Source organism: Petaurus breviceps, unplaced genomic scaffold (assembly GCF_028583685.1).
Source record: "Petaurus breviceps papuanus isolate PSGF00001 unplaced genomic scaffold, PetGlider_PUasm1.0 154, whole genome shotgun sequence".
Classification (NCBI taxonomy): Eukaryota; Metazoa; Chordata; class Mammalia; order Diprotodontia; family Petauridae; genus Petaurus; species Petaurus breviceps.
Window position 1 is genome coordinate 5,210,437 of NW_027185715.1, and position 16,759 is coordinate 5,227,195.

A 16,759-nucleotide genomic window follows, 5' to 3' on the forward strand; every position below is an offset into this window, starting at 1 on the left:
TCAATCCACAAACTCCAAAGACAACTTAGAAAGTCAATAGGATAGGTCTGTTGGACCTGGGTGAGAGAGGAGTGGTCCAGCCCCAGTCCCAAGGTATCAATGTTGGCAGTGGCTATGGCAGTGACAGTGGTTGCTTCTGAAGCTCTTGGTGTACAGATGGTAGGGGGATCAAGTGACTAATTAGAGTTGAGGGATTGCTGGTATCTCTTTGCTGGCACTGAGGCAGCATTCTCTTGCTTTGCCTTTACTTGGAACTGGCTACCAGTCCTGGGTGGCAGTTCTGGGGCTAGGAAGAGTGCTAGTAGAGTGAATCTTGTGGAGGTAGTAGAGAGGGAAATTTCCTCACAGTTCTAAGGCAGGAAAGAGTCCTTGTGGTCACTCACAGATCAGAGATCAGATAAGGAGAGGAATAAACAACTCTCCTTTGATCATGCAGCCTTAGAAGAATTGAAAAATTTACAGGTCCCTAGAAATATCTTTGAAAACAGTTCATTGAAACCCCTGAAGCTTGGAATAGTATAACCTTCACACTGGAAGAAGAGTTCTACCTTAACAATGAGCTATAAAGGTCAAGTAAATGACTGGGAAAATGAGTAAAGAGAAGAAAACAATTAAACTATAGAATCTTACTTTAGTGACAAGATCAAAGCATACAATCAGAAGAAGACAACCAAGCCAAGACTCCTACATCCAAAACTTCCAGGAAAAATATGAAATCATTGCAGGCCATAGAAGAGCTCAAAAAAGTTTTTGAAAATCAGTTAATAGAAGTAGAGGAAAAATTGGAAAGAGACATGAGAGTGATGTAAGAAAATCATGAAAAAGGAGTCAATATGTTGCTGAAGGAAATCCAAGAAATTGATGAAGAAAAGAACACCTTATAGAATAGACTTACACAAATGGCAAAAAATGTCCAAAAAGCCAATGAGGAGAAGAATGCCTTAAAAATAGGAATTAGCCTAGTGGAAAAGGAGGTTCAAAAGTGCAATGAAGAAAATAATTCCATAAAAATCAGAATGGTGCAAATGGAAGCTAATGACTCTATGAGAAATCAAGAAATTACAAAAGAAGACCAAAAGAAGGAAAAAATAAAATGTGAAATATCTCATTGAAAAATCAACTGACCTAGAAAATAGATCCAGGAGAGCTAATTAAAAATCATTGGACTATCTGAAAGCCATGATTAAAAAAAAACACGGCCTATACATCATCTTTTAAGAAATTGTCAAAGAAAACTGTCCTGATGTTTTGGAACCAAAGGGGAAAAAAGAAAATGAAAGAATCCACCAATCACCTCCTGAAAGAGATTCCCAAAGGAAGATTCCTAGGACTATTTTGGCAAATTCCATTTATACATCAAGGAGAAAATATTGCAAGCAGTCAGGAAGAAATAATCCAAATACCATCGAAACACAATTAAGATAACATAAGATTTGGTAATTCTACATTAAAAGATCAGAGGATGTGGAATATGATATTCCAGAGGTCAATGGAGCTAAGATTAACACCAAGAATCACTTACCCAGCAAAACTGAGTATGATCCCTCAGGTGAAAAACTGGACACTCAATGAAATAGAGAACTTTCAAGCGTTCTTGATGAAAATATCAAAGTTGAAAAGAAAATTTGGCTTTTAAATACAAGACTCAACAGAAACATGAAAAGCTAAACAAGGAAGAAAAATCATAAGGGCCTTATTAAAGTTGAACTGTTTACATTCCAATATGGAAAGACAATATTTATAACTCATGAGACCTTTCTCAATATTAGGGCAGTGGATATGGAAGGGAAGGATGGCAGAAATGTGGTCAGATAGGTGAGGGAGTAATCAGAAGAAAACATTTTTAGGAAGGTCAGGGTCAAAGGAGAATATAGAATAAATGGGATGGGGTGGGATATGTTTCAGGGAAATATAGTTAGTCTTCACAACATGACTATTATGGAAGTGTTTTACATGACTTCACATGTATAACCTGTACTGAATTGTGTGCCTTTTCAATGAGGTGGGTGGGGAGGGAGGGAGGGAGAAAATATGGAACTCAATTTTTTTTTAAAAGGAATGTTAAAAATTGTTATTACACGTAACTGAGAAATAACATATACAGGCAATGAGTTGTCAAAATCAGTCTTTCCTTACGGAGAGATGGAAGGAAAGGGATTAAGAGAAGCAGTGGGGGGTTGATAGAAGGGAGGGCACATTGGAGGAAGGGGCAATTAGAATGTATGCCATCTTGGTATTGGGGGAGGGGAGATGGGTAGAAAATTTGGAACTCAAAATCTTGTGCAAGTGAATACCGAAATCTGAAAATAAATCTACTTTCTTTAACCCTATAACAGTTTTTAAAATTTTTTTCATTAAAAAAATGTTATATGACATAAATGTATTAATTTATTGTAAATTTGTGGGGTTTATTCCTGCATTAAAATTTTCATAATATGATATTGCATCATATAACCATAGAGTGTCATATTGTAAACATGTCATTACAGACATATATTCCTGCCAATGCATGCTGAACTTCCAGACAATGCATGACATGCTTGCCTGCCAATGCTTGTTTGTTAAGAACTGGCAGTGTACTTGACCACTGATTTATTATAACTTGCATTTTTCACATTTATTTGGAAAATAATGTAATCACTATCTGTTACACAACAGATAAAACATGTACAATTTTTTCTTTCAAAATTTCTTCCCTTCTTTACTTATGCTTCCACAATCACCCCCTTATTTTTATTCAATGCCCCTCAATTATACTGGAGACCACTTCTCCCATTCCCTAAATAATTCCAATGCCCCCCAAGGGGAGGTATTGCCCACTTTGGAAATCTTTGTCTGTGCTTCAACTTTAAGTTTTGGGTCCCAAAGGTGCCCCTAGGTGGTCCTGACTGCATCAACATTCACTTGTGGAAAAGGTGAACAATATGGTAGTGGGGGAGGGCAGCCAACTGTAATCCAGATGTAGATAAAGGTAAACAAAGATGGTGGAAAACAGATATTGTTTGTAGAGGTCAGAGTGCTACAAAGGCAGGAACAGGGAGTTAATGGGAAAGGTAAAGGGAAGATATGGTAAGAGATGAGGAATGTTACAGTGGTGCAAGAGCATAATCTAAGGTCTAGTCCTGGGTGACTTGTCAGACCAAGACCAAGGTCCTAATCCAAACCTGTGGTAACTAGCTCATACATTATGGGGTTTTTTTTTTCTGATGAGATGTGGCTTCTCATCCACCAGCTTGGACTTAAGATGTTCCTTGTAGGCTAGGATGTTACCAGACCACTTGGTGATTGTTTGCTTCTCACAGATTCAGATCTCCCAGGAAAGCAGTGGATAAGTCTGAAGTCATGGCTGACTATCATATACCACCCTCAAACTCTTTGAGGGCATCAGTCAAAGCATCTATGGTCTCAATTTCTAGATAACATTGAGGTTCATCTATGAAGGGCATGTGGAGACTCTGCCAAGTCAGCCAATCCAGGCACATGTGACACTTCTATCCATATCAAAGGTTCTGGACAGGGCCCACCTGCTGCTTCCCAGTTAGGTCATACTTACGAATTTTCTTCCTCATATCTTCTTTCTCTTTGATTTTCATGTGGCACTTCAACGTATATTCTAAGGGGGGGGAGCATATTCAAGTCCAGTTGTTCCTTTAAATGCTAATAATAATGGTGAATCTTAATGAGACAGTGTTTTTGAAACATCTCCTCTTTGCACTTCAACAAGGTTGACTTTATTGCTCCATAGAACCCCACTAGAATCACAGGTCAATTCCAAACTCAAGGGTATTGTAGATGCAGGACCCATCATCTGTGCACTTGAAGCTCTGTGCCCTTCTGTGCCATGATGACAGGTGGAGGAATCTTCCCACATGACAGGAAATAAAATGAAAAATTTTTATTGATAATAGCCCTGAGACCATAATCTTCTGCAGTATCTTCTTCCTGTTGTGGGTCTACCAGGTTAGGTTGACACGGCAATGGCAAAATTGAACAATGCCATTCTTCATGCAAGCAATCTTGTGTTGTTCCCAGTGAAAACACTTTATTGGATTTTCTTCTAGTTCCAGTCATGTCTTCACATACTGGTCATAATTACCTGTGTAATACTTGACTTTCTGATTTATGAATGTGTTTGATATTATTGCAAACACCATTCAAGAAGTCCTGGGAATGGAAGATGAAGAGCAGGATTCCTTTGAACATCATTAACTCTTCTAACCAAACATAGGTATCCAGATCCAGGTGACTGGTGGGTTAATCTAGTTGTTTGGTTATTGTCCTACATTCTCAAAGGGGACCAAAATGACATCACTATGCAAAAGTCAAATTTCAGTGTGTCCAACTGTGACTGAAAAGACCAATATGAACTTAGAATGCTCTGTCACAGATCAGGCACAAGGAGTCTGTGTGAACATTTGTTATGGCAATGGGAATTTAAGGTCTTTCCTGCCCCTAGGCCCTTTGATAGGCTTATGTGACTCTGAGAACCTTCCTTGATTTGAAAATATACTCTAACTCTACTCCCTAATAGGCTGAATGTGGTCAAATAGAGCCTGTGGTGGGAGGCTTGTTTTTTCAGGAGTGCCCACACCTTGATACTTTCTGATTGGGCAGTGGGTCAAGATGGTTGTAACATTCTCTGAGCCAGGAGAAAGCTACATATATCCTGATGTGAGATTTTGTTTTGGGGCTCATTTTGAGAAGAGTTGTGTGATTTGACCAGACAAGACTCTGGTCAGCCATTGAGCCCCCCAGCTTTGAAAACCCACATGTTGGTACTTCCCTCTCTGGTAACTGACTAGGTATGGATGTAATGGTAAGACAGCTGGGAGCCTGTCTGCTGATCTGTTTCTCTGTATTTGTTGTCTGCTTGTAACTTGTTTGTATTCTCTGAAGTTCGGGGTGCTGACATTTTTTCCCCTGAACTAGGTAAATGACATATATTTGATTAAAGCAAGATTGTTAACCCATTTTGAGTTGAGTTTCCTTTAGAAAAAGAAGTTTCAGAAACTGTGCTAAAGGCCATCCTGGGTATGCTGGGGTGCTTGCTGCTACACAACTTGGGGTGGATTATCCAAATTTGTGCATCCCATGGTTCCTTTGATCTGTTTCAATGCTGCTTTTCTCATAAAGCACAGTAGCTTCTCTGAAGTGGGTATGCCATATTGAATGGTTCAATGTCAGTGCCTCCCATATCACAGAATAAATCACAAAGTTCTTGAGAACTTGAAAGTGTTCTTGTATCATGTCTTCTGACCACCATATGAATTCTTGCCTTGTGTGAGTTCCCCATAATTTTTGACAAGAGTACATTTTGCATTTCAGCAATATGGAGTTGCACTCTCTGAAGCAAAGTCTGAATGCTTGACAGTTTAGTTCTAGTAAGGAACAGTGTCTGGTACTTTATCCTGCTACATGATCTTCAGAATCGTCCTAAGACAATTCAAATGGAAATTATACAGTTTCCTGGCTTGGTGCTGGTACACTGTCCAGGTTTTATAGGCATACAATAATGAGGTCAGTACAACATCTCTATAGACCTTCAGTATTGTAGTCAGTCTGATACCTCTTCTCTCCCATACCTTCCTTCAGAGATTCCCAAACACTGAGTTAGCTCTGGCAATGCGTGTGTCAACCTCATTATCAATGTGTACATCCCTGGAAAGTACATTACCAGGGTAAGTCAACTTATCCACAATTTTCAAAACTTCTCCATCTGCTTACTGAAGTCGGAGTTAGATACACATTTTTATGGAGTGACCAAAGTGAAGGGGAGTGCTGTGAAGCTGGTATAGATTTTGCAATCAAAACTAATATGGCCAACAAGCTGGTATGCCTGCCAAAAGCAGTGAACAGGCTCATGACAATGTGATTGCCACTTGCAGGAAAATGTCATGCCACCAGTATCGGTTCCTATGCTCCCACCATGAAGAGCCCTGATTAGGTTAAAAAAAAATTTATGAAGACCTGAAGACCCTTATCATCATTGTGCCAAAAGAAGACAAGTTTATAATTCTTGATGACTTTAATGCTAGAGTGGACTGAGACTACCAGACTCGGCATGGAGTCCTAAGGAGGAATGGAGTTGAAAACAGCAACAGCAATGGTCATATACTTCTAAAGATTTGTGTATTTCATGGCCTTCTTATAACCAACACTGTCTTGCATTTATTTAAATATAATAACACTTCATGGAGGCACTCTTCCAGCAAACACTGGCATCTAGGAGACTGTGTAATTTTAAGAAAAAGAGACAAACAAGATGTGAGAGTGATGATGGCAATGTATGGTGCAGAGTACTGGACTGATTATAGACTTATCTTTTCCAAGCTAAATATTCACATTCATCAAAAGTGGTGCCCCCAAGGTAAAATGATTATCAGAAGAATGAACATCAACAGATTATATCTCTTTTCTGAGTGGGAACAGTTTGTTGTTTACTTGGAGAGAAAGTTGAGTAAACACACAGTGCAGTAGAAAAGGAGTAGGCAACTTTCATAGATTTGGTGTATAGCACTGCATTTGGTAATCTGGATCAGAACACTCACATGTAGTGAACTTTCAGTAGTTTCTTGGCTTTGCTAATGAAATGTTCCCCTTCCATATATTATTATCTGAAAGGCTACAGGGCAGACAAGAAAGAGGATGTATTATGAAGGGAATGTTTTGGGGTCCCTTGACCTTGCTAGGTATATTCCCATGTCCTATGCAGTTACCTGCAAAGGTTACCTGGCAAATAGCAAGAGGGCATGTGATCTTGTTTGGTTATGCCTCTGGATATGGTCCTAGAATAATATCCTAATAAGTAACTAACCTTATGCAAGGGTAAATAGTAAAGAGGATTAAGGGAGGCTCCTTCTACGTTATCTGCATTCCTTTGATGTAGGATCTTTCTATATTGCCTGCATTCTTTTGGGGTGTCTACATTCTCTTGGGGGGCATAAAAACTCTGTCCATCTTTGGCTCTGTATGAAATGGTCCTGTAATAAACAGACTATTGATTGCACCCCTGTCTTATTATTCTCACCACTCGCTAGCCCACCAACTTAGCTGGCCACAGTACTTACAAACACCAAGATGAAAATGATGTGGAAATTCAGAAGTTTCCAAATGAAAAAGGAGAACTCTACAGCATGTACCAGCAGGATAATTCATCCAATCTCTAAGAAGGCAGCATTTAATTCCATCAAAAGTAAAATACAGGGTGGCCAGGTGGCTCAGCGAGTAAGAGCACCGGTCCCAGTGTTGGGATGACCTGGGGATCGAAAGCCAGGCTCAGATACTTAGGACCACACCCAGAAATAACTGGCCGTGTAACCTTGAGCAAGTTACTTAACCCCAATTGCTTTAAAAAAAAAAGTAAAATACAAGCAAAGCTTAGAGAGATGCAGGATTCCTGACTCAGTAAAAAGGCAGATGAAATTCAGTTTTATGTTGATAGTAACAATCCAAATGCTTTTACAATGCCCTGAAGATTATTTATGGGACAAAGACTTATTGTGCATCACAACTACTCAGCACTGATGGAGTCACATTGATTAGTGATAAGGGCATGATCCTATAGAGATGGGTTCATGTATTAACAGAATAAAGGGCCAGATAGAAAGAGTTCTGGCAAGATCTACTCTCATTCTCCAGCCACCACTGAAGTCTTGACTTTCTTTTGTTGCGTGGAAGGTCTGAAGATCAAACTAGGTAGAGTTCATGAGATCCTCATCTCGGTCTTGTCAGCATCCAACTTCTCTAATCATTCATATAATTCCATCAACTTCTCATATTCCACATCCACGTTCATGAAAGCACTCAGCCTCTTTCTCCAACATGGACCACTGTTTATCTACCTCCATCACACAGTGCAAGGGTATCATGTTACTAGGGGACATCTCTAGTCAGGTGATAGATATCAATGTGCTTCGGAACAGGCAGTTTTCTCTTACTAATAGCAAACAGCAGCATATATTTTCCAATCCTATTCAAATCAACAAGGACATAGTGATTCACTGAACTCAGGGTAATTGTTGGGCATGGAATGTTAATGACATGGATGTCAGTAATTATTGGGGTGAAAGACCAAAATTCCAATGACAGCTCAGGCGGTAGCTTTCTTCATCTCAAAGTTTTCCAGCTCCTTGATCAGCAAATCCATTTCTAAGGCTTCTTTGCCATTGGCTTCCTTATATTTCTCCTCTACCATGTCTGGCTCAGTGACATCATTTCCATTTTCTTCACGTCCAATTCTGGGCCACTCCCTGACTTTCTTGATTTTCTTCTTCTTGGCTGCATTCTTCTTGGCCAGATCAAAGGGCATGGTGATGAGCTATATAGTTCTTACATTCCTTTCAGTTTAACCAGAAACCCTCTTCCCCCAAAATCTCATATCCATTCCTGGGCTCTTCCTTCTCTCTCCATTCATTGGCTTCCATTCTGTATTATTTTCTTTAGGCCAAAGTTCTGTCCTGTGAAGATCCTTTGGATCTAAGATGTTTTAGTTAGTGTATTTGATATCTATTTCAATTTATTTTCGTTTACACATTTGAAACATGTGATCTATTCCTTCATCCAAAACATTTATCAACATTTGAGCAAAAAAGAGTTAAGGAAAAAGCCTTGAATCTAGAATTAACCTAAGAAAATAATTTAAATGACCATTCACTTCAACAAAGTCTAAATCAATGGTAGAAAATAAGATCAATTGTCCACCAATGTATATAGAGGAATGCTATTGTTTTGTTTTGTAGTAGGAAAGAACTGTAAACTAAGTAGATGTTCATCTATTAAGAAATACCTCAATTTTATCGTGTGTGAGTGTAATATAACATCCTATTGTTATATTAAAATATAAGAAAGTATAAATATATAGACCAAAAGGAAAGCATGATGCAAAGTGAAGTAAACAAAATCAAATAACAACATCTTTGACAAGTATAATATGAACAAGAATAAACACAATAGCATCCAAACCTAAATGCTGTGCAATTAAATGGTCAAACTTGGCTCCAAAGAAGGAATTTAAGAATGAAGAAGCATGAAGGTAGAATGTGGTGTATACTGTCAGACGTGACTTATGTGTTACTTTTGCTGAACATTATTTTTTTCACTTTCTTCTTAGATTTATTATAAAAGATGACTGTGGTTCATGGAGAGAGAATGATAAATTGTGAAAAAATTATATAAAAACGATGTATCAGGATATATACATATATGGGATATGTATGTATATCTATCTCTTTCTATATATTTATATATATATATGTGTGTGTGTGTGTGTGTGTGTTTATATACAGTTGAAAACAAAGCATGGGACATTCTATCAAAAATATTATTATCAGGTTTATAATAATTGAGTGATCATTATTGTTTGTGTATTATCAATCAGCCTGCTTCAAACTCACATCCAGCCCACATATTTCCTTCTTGTCCATTAAAATAAAATTTGCACTCCTGCTCTTTCCATTCATTCCTACCAGTTTTGTCCTTTAGGTACAAAAATAATAATAATAATAGCAAAAACAAAAACAATACAAGAACAATGACAATCCCAATATTTTTTTCCACATGATAGCTCTTGAAAGAATTAGAGAAAACAATTATGTCTCCTCTATATTGTTTCTTCTAAGGGTCTAGATAGAGTGCTAGACTCAGAATCAGGAAAATATGAATTTAAAACCCTCTCCATAATGGCTGTGACCCTGGACAAGTCATTTAGCTCTCAACTGTAACAGGGGAATAATAATAGAAAATACCTCATAGGGTTATTGTTAGCATCAACATATACATATACATATGTGTATATATGTATGTGTTTGGGTGCATGTATATGTACATGCATGTGTAAATGCACTTTTTACATATATGTATGTATATATATATGCAGATAGAGAGTGAGAGAGAGTCACAAACTTTAAAGCAATATATAAATGCTATTCATTATTTTAAACTCATTATCTTATTTGGCATCTGTAACTCTTCTGGTTTTCTTCTTCATCTTTTGTTCCTTTTTATATTAAACCAATCCAATTCCATTTCATCCCTTTCCTTTTCCTGTTCTCTCTCCCCCATATTTTCCAGTTATTCTCTGTACACTTATTTACCTTTTTGTCAATGTATTGATTATGCTTTAAGTACAAAAATGTAAATTCTACAGAAAAGCATAAAGCTTTCACTTTAATATTTATGTAGATTGGCCACTGATACCTCTAGAAATCATTCGGGAGTTACAAACAGAAGGAAAAGACATCTTTGTAGCATCAACATGATATTCACAACCCTTATGGTGACTATGCATATGCTGGTGTAATACTGAATTGCCAAATATAACAGACTCTCCACATGCAAAACAGAACCAACACATTCATTTAAACATCATAATGCCAAATCCCAACACCAGAAAGTCAAATCCATCATAGCAACAAGGAAGTCTATACACAATAACAATGCAGGGGACAATGCCATCCCCAAGCCTTCCCCTGCTAAGGCCTCCCATGAATGAACATTTGTAGATTGATGATTGCATTGACCAGAAAAGTGATTTTTAAATGTTATTTTTCCTTATGCTGTTTCAGTAATTGTGGAAAATGCTCTAGTGATTTTTCTTTTCCTTTATTATCTTTCAACTTATATGAGTTTTCCTAGGTTTCTTGGAATTTTTCATATTCTTCAATTATTAAGGCACAGCAATTGCATTCTTCTATCATAAATTTTTTATTCATTCCCCAACTAACAACCACCCCAATGCACCTGCTATCATTTCATGTATTAACTTATTTCCCAATGTGTCATAAAATCATCAATATTTTTTCAATTTATTATTTTATTTAATTTTAGTTTTCAACATTCACTTCTATGAGTTTTACATTTCTTTCCCCTCCCACTCTCCTCACTCCACATGATAGGCTCTACACATACATTCCTATTAAACACATTTTCATATTAGTCATGTTGCACAGAAAAAAAATTTAATGAATGGGAGAAACTGTGAGGAAGAAAAGCAAAATGAAACAAAACAAAAATAGTTTGCTTCACTCTGCATTCTAACTGTAGTTCTTTCTATGTATATGGATGGCATTTTCCATCAGGAGTTCTTTGGAATTAGTATTGCTGAAAAGACAGCGAAGTCTATCAAAATGAGTCATTGCACACTGTGGCTGTAACTGTGTAAAATCTTTTCCTGACTCTGCTCACCACTCACCATCAGTTTATATAAGTCTTCCTACATTTTTCTGAAGTTGGCCTGTTCATCATTTCTTATAGTACAATAATATTCCATTAAATTTATATAGCACAACTTGTTCAACCATTCCCCAGCTGATGGTCATCCCCTCAATTTCCAGTTCTTGGACACCATGAAAAGAGCTGTTATAAATATTTTTGTACATGTGAGTCCTCTTCCCATTTTTATGATCTCTTTGGGATACAGGCCCAGAAGTGGTATTGCTGGATCAAAAGGTATGCATATTTTAATAGCCCTTTGGGCATAGTTCAAAATTCCTCTCTAGATCAGGTGGATCAGTTGACAACTCCACCAAAAAAGAATTAACTTTCTAATTTTCCCATATTATCTCCAACATTTATCATTTTCCTGTTGTTGGTTTTTTTTTCATGTTAGCCAATCTGATAGGTGTGATGTGGTACCTCAAAACTGTTTTGATTTGCATCACTCTAATCAACAGTAATTTAAAGAATTTTTTCATATGAAAATAGATGCTTTAACATCATCCTTTGAAGGTTGCCTCTTCATTTCCTTTGACCATTACCCACCTGGGGAATGACTTGTTTTCTTATAAATTTGACTCACTTTTTATATATTTTAGAAATGGGGCCTTTATTAGAGACACTTGTAATTTTTTCCCCAGTTTTCTGATTCCCTTCTAATCCTTGTTGTGTTAGGTTTGTTTGGGCAAAACCTTTTCAGTTTAATGTAATCAAGATCAATTTTGCATTTCATAATGTTCTCTCTCTCATGTTTGGTCATAAATTCTTTCATTGTCCATAAATCTGACAGAGAAACTATTCCTTGCTCCCTTAATTTGTTTAGAATATCAGACTTTATATCTAAATTGCGTACCCATTTTTTACTTTTTTTATGTTATACAGTGTCAGACATTTATCTATGCCCATTTTTTTTTCCATACTGTTTTCCAGTTTTACCAGTAGGTTTTGTCAAATAATGAGGTCTTATCAAAGAAGCTGGGGGCCTTGGGTTTATCAAACAGTAGATTTTTATAATAACTGCCTACCATGTCTTGTGTACCTCAACTATTCCACTCATCTACCTCGCTATTTCTTAGCCAGTATCAAGTAGTTTCAATGATTGCTGCTTTATAATACAATTTAATATCAGATATGGCTAGGCTACTGTCCATAGTATTGCTTTTCATTAATCCTCTTGATGCTCTTAAACTTTGCTCTTCCAGATGAAGATTGGTATTATTTTTTCTAATTCTATAAAATAATTTTTTGGTAGTTTGATTGTTATGGCACTGAGAAAATAAATTAAAGTGTAATAATAATTTCATTGTACTTATCTCAGTCTACCCACAAAAACTGATGTTTTTCCAATTATTTATCTTTGACTTTATTTGTGTGAAAACTGTTTTGTAATTGTGTTCATATAGTTCCTGGGTTTGCTTTGGCAAGTAGACACCCAGATATTTTATAATGTCTACAATAACTTTAAATGGAATTTCTCTTTCCATCTGTTGCTGTTGAGCATTGTTAGTAATATGCAGAAATACTGATCATTTATGTGGATTTATTTTGTATCCTTCAACTTTGCTAAAGTTGCTTATTATTTCAAGTTTTTTTTTTACTTGATTCTTTAGGATTCTCTAAGTATATCATCACATCATTTACAAAGACTAATAACTTAGTTTTTTCTTTGCCTATATTAATTCCTTCAATTTATTTTCTTCTTTGTTTTTTGCTAATGCTGACATTTCTAGTAGCATATTGTATAACAGTGGTGATAATTGACATCCTTGTTTAATCCCTGATCTTATTGAAAATGCATCCAGGTCATTCCCATTACATATAATGCTTACTGAAGGTTTTAGGAAGATGCTGCTTATCATTTTAAGGAAAGCTCCATTTATTCCTGTGCTCTCTAGTGTTGTTTCTTTAATAGTAATGGGTATAGTATTTTGTCAAAAGTTTTTTTTTTCGTATCTATTGATATAATTATATAGTTTCTGTTAGATTTCTTGTTGATAAGATCAATTATGCTGAAAATTTTCCTAATTTTGAACCAGTCCTGCATTCCTTGTATAGATAGATTCTACCCAATCAACATGCATTATTCCTGTGATAAGTTTCTATAATCTTTTTGCTAATATTTTATTTAAAGTTTTTGCCTCTATATTCACTAGGGAAATTGAACTATACTTTTCTTTCTCTGTTTTCACTCTTCACACTTCAGATATCAGTACCATGTTTATAACATGAAAAGAATTTGGTAGGACTCCACCGATTTTCACAAATAGCCTATATATTGTTGGAATTAATTGTCCTTTAAATGTTTGCTAGAATTTCCTTGTAAATCCATCTGGCCCTGCAGTTTTTTTTCCTAGAGAGTTCATTGATGGCTTCTTTAATTTCTTTTTTTTTTTTGAGGTGGAGTTAATTCAGTATTTTACTTCTTCATCGGTTAAGCTGGGCATTTTTTTTAAAATATCCATCCATTTCACTAAGATTGTCAAATGTATGGGCATATAATTAGGAAAAATAATTCTTAAGTATTGTTTTAATTCCCCCTTCATTGATGGTGAATTCACCCTTTACATTTTTCATACTCGTAATCTGACTTTTTTCTTTTTTTCCTAATAAAACTATTCAAAGGTTTATCAGTTTTATTGTTCTTTTTTCATAAAACCAGCTCTTAGTTTTATTTATTATATCAACAGGTTTTCTTAATTTGAATTTTATTGATATTTCTTTTCATTTTCAGTATTTCTAATTTAGTATTTATTTGAGAAAGTTTAAATTGTTCTTTTTCTAGCTTTTTCTGTTGCATGCCCATGTAATGCCAAACAAAGGAAACTTCCAAGGTTTGGAACACCAACATAGTAACTCTTCATTTTATTCAGTGACAAATTAAGGCAAAACATTCACAGAAAAGAGTAAATCAAAATACAGCAGTCACCAAGTGTAATTCAATAATTTCAAGTACTACTCCACCCCTGGAAAGTGCATGCATTTAGTCAATCACAAAGTCTCTCTTCTCAAATGGAGATTAAAATTAATTTCCAATCATAAACTTAAGTATATTCATTTGGTGAATCACAGAGCACAAAAAGTCATGTTTCCCACCCCTGGATCACAACTGTATTGCAATTATCATCAGTTGATGCCAAACACCTTCTCAAAAGGGGCAGTGGAGAGTGCAAAGGCCATCTACCCCTGAGCTACAGCAAGGTTAAGATATCATCATGGCATTTAATACCCAAAGAGAGGTCTTTTCTTCATCTTGACCTGAGGCAGGTTCTCAGCAATCTCTGTTCCTGGGATGACAAAGATTAACAAAGCCTCAATATGCATTGGCAGTGTCCTCATCAATTCACTCTCATGTGCAGAACTGTCTCATGACCCCTGGAATTATTAACAAGACCCTCTTCCAGGGTTTCTGTAAACATACAAGAAAATCTTTCTTCAGGGCTTTTGAAACAACAGCAAGTTTCCAGTACCTCTGCAATAATTACACTGTTCTTCACCAGTGGATGAATCTGACAAAACAACATCAAAACAGAAAGACAAAGTACCAGCATCACAGCCATGTCTCCTCAGGCCTTGGCAGCTCTGGGTGGCAGCTCTCAAAAGTCCTGAGCAACTACAACTGGCCCTCAGCAATCCTCTCTCTCTCTCTCTCTCTCTCTCTCTCTCTCTCTCTCTCTCTCTCTGCCTCCATGATGCTCAACTCAAAGAAGAACTCAAAAGTTCTTCTGCCTCTTTCTGTTTGGGCCTTCTCTCCAAATTCATAGCTCCAGCTCCTCCCAGTTCAGCCCTCTCTTTTCATGTCAACAAGTCCATCCCACAAGTGGGATTAACAAACTCTGGGTTTCAACAATCAGCATGAAAACCAAGCCAATACAGAGGGATCTTTAAATTCCATTACTATTCATGCCCAATACAGTGATCTCCTCTTTCTCTATTTTATTCATGTAAGATATAAAACTTCCCCTAAGAACTGCTTTTGCTTTATCTCATAAGTTCTGAAATATTGTCTCATTATTGTCATTTTCTTGAATGAAGTTATAGATTGTGTCTATGATTTGTTATTTGACCCACTCATTATCAATGATTAAATTATTTAGTTTCCAATTAATTTTAGCCTATCTTCCCATGGTTCTTTATTACATATAATTTTTATTGCATCATCATCTGTAAAGGATGCATTTAATATCTCTGCCTTTTTGCACTGGATTGTGAGGTTTTATGCCATAGTACATGGTCAATTTTAGTCTATCTGTCATGTACCACTGAGAAAATGGTATATTACTTTCTATCTCCATTTAGTTTTCTCCAGAAGTCTTCCATATCTAGCTTTTCTAAAAATCTATTTTTATATCCTTACTTTCTTTTTTGTTTATATAGAGGTTAGATTTATCAGATTAAGAGAGGCAGAGGTTGAGTAATCCCACTAGTATAGTTTTGAAATAAATTTCTTTCTGTAACTCCCTTAACTTCTCTTCTTAGAATTTGGATACTACACCACTTGGTTCATACATGTTTAGTTATGATATCACTTCATTTTCTATGGTGCCTTTTAGCAAGATATAGTTCCCTTTCTTATCTCTCTTGATTAAATCTATTTTTGCTTTTGCTTTGTCTGAAATTAGGATTGCTACCCCTGCTTTTTTTTAACTTAAGCTGAAGCATAATATATTCTACTACAACCTTTTACATTTACCCTGTGTTTTTTCCCATTTCAAATGTGTTTCTTGTAAACAGCATACTATAATAGTTTTTAAAGCATCAACATTCTTGTCATTCATTATGATTAAATCAACTTAAAGTATTTGAAGGATCAGTGTTTTCTCATTTTTCTCTAAGTTGCAAGGAATAAGGGAAGAAGGTTTTCAGGTGACCCTCCAGATTCCTGCAATATTTAAAAGTTTCTGAGTGGAGTAGAGATTTCAAAAGAATTGTAGTTGTTAAAGAAAAAAAATGGAATGCTTAAGAGGTAGTCAGCTTCCTGTAACTGGAAATGTTCTAAAAGAAGTTGATGACCATATATTAGGAGAGATGAGAAACTGTTTCTTGTGAGGGGAAATAGGTTGCTTTAGACGTTCCTGTTACATCTCTTTAATTCAAAGATTTTATACCAGTGTGATTCAATGCCATAAAAGAATAGTCCTCCTGGTTTTTGTGGGTATCACAACATTTTCAATTAAAGAAGTCCATATTTACTAACAAGAAATAAATAACCTACATATCTACTCCATACAAATTTAACACAGAGAAGAAGGGTCAATAGCCATCATATTATAACTATCCTAGAATCTTCAGAGTGGAAGCTCATTTGTTCAATCTTTCCATTTTTAGCCAGAATCATATTTAACCTTTTTATACAAATGATTTTATGTCCTTTTGCCGTATAACTCTGGAGAAGGAGATTACATAGTCTCCCTTTAGGCCTCTGAATATTCAAAATATCCTCTAATGTTTCAGACCTGGCTTTTTTCTCTTTCCTCTCTTGCATATGCTGCACATGAATGCAAATAAGGGCCTTTCATTAGAGTTTTTCACCTTCTTTTCTTTCCATTGG

At 36.0% G+C, this 16,759-nt stretch overlaps 1 pseudogene; it reads right to left on the reverse strand.

The window, feature by feature from the left end:
• Nucleotides 1–3,178: 3,178 nt before the first annotated feature.
• Nucleotides 3,179–8,308, reverse strand: LOC138156304 (ATP-binding cassette sub-family F member 2-like; annotated as a pseudogene).
• Nucleotides 8,309–16,759: the final 8,451 nt, after the last annotated feature.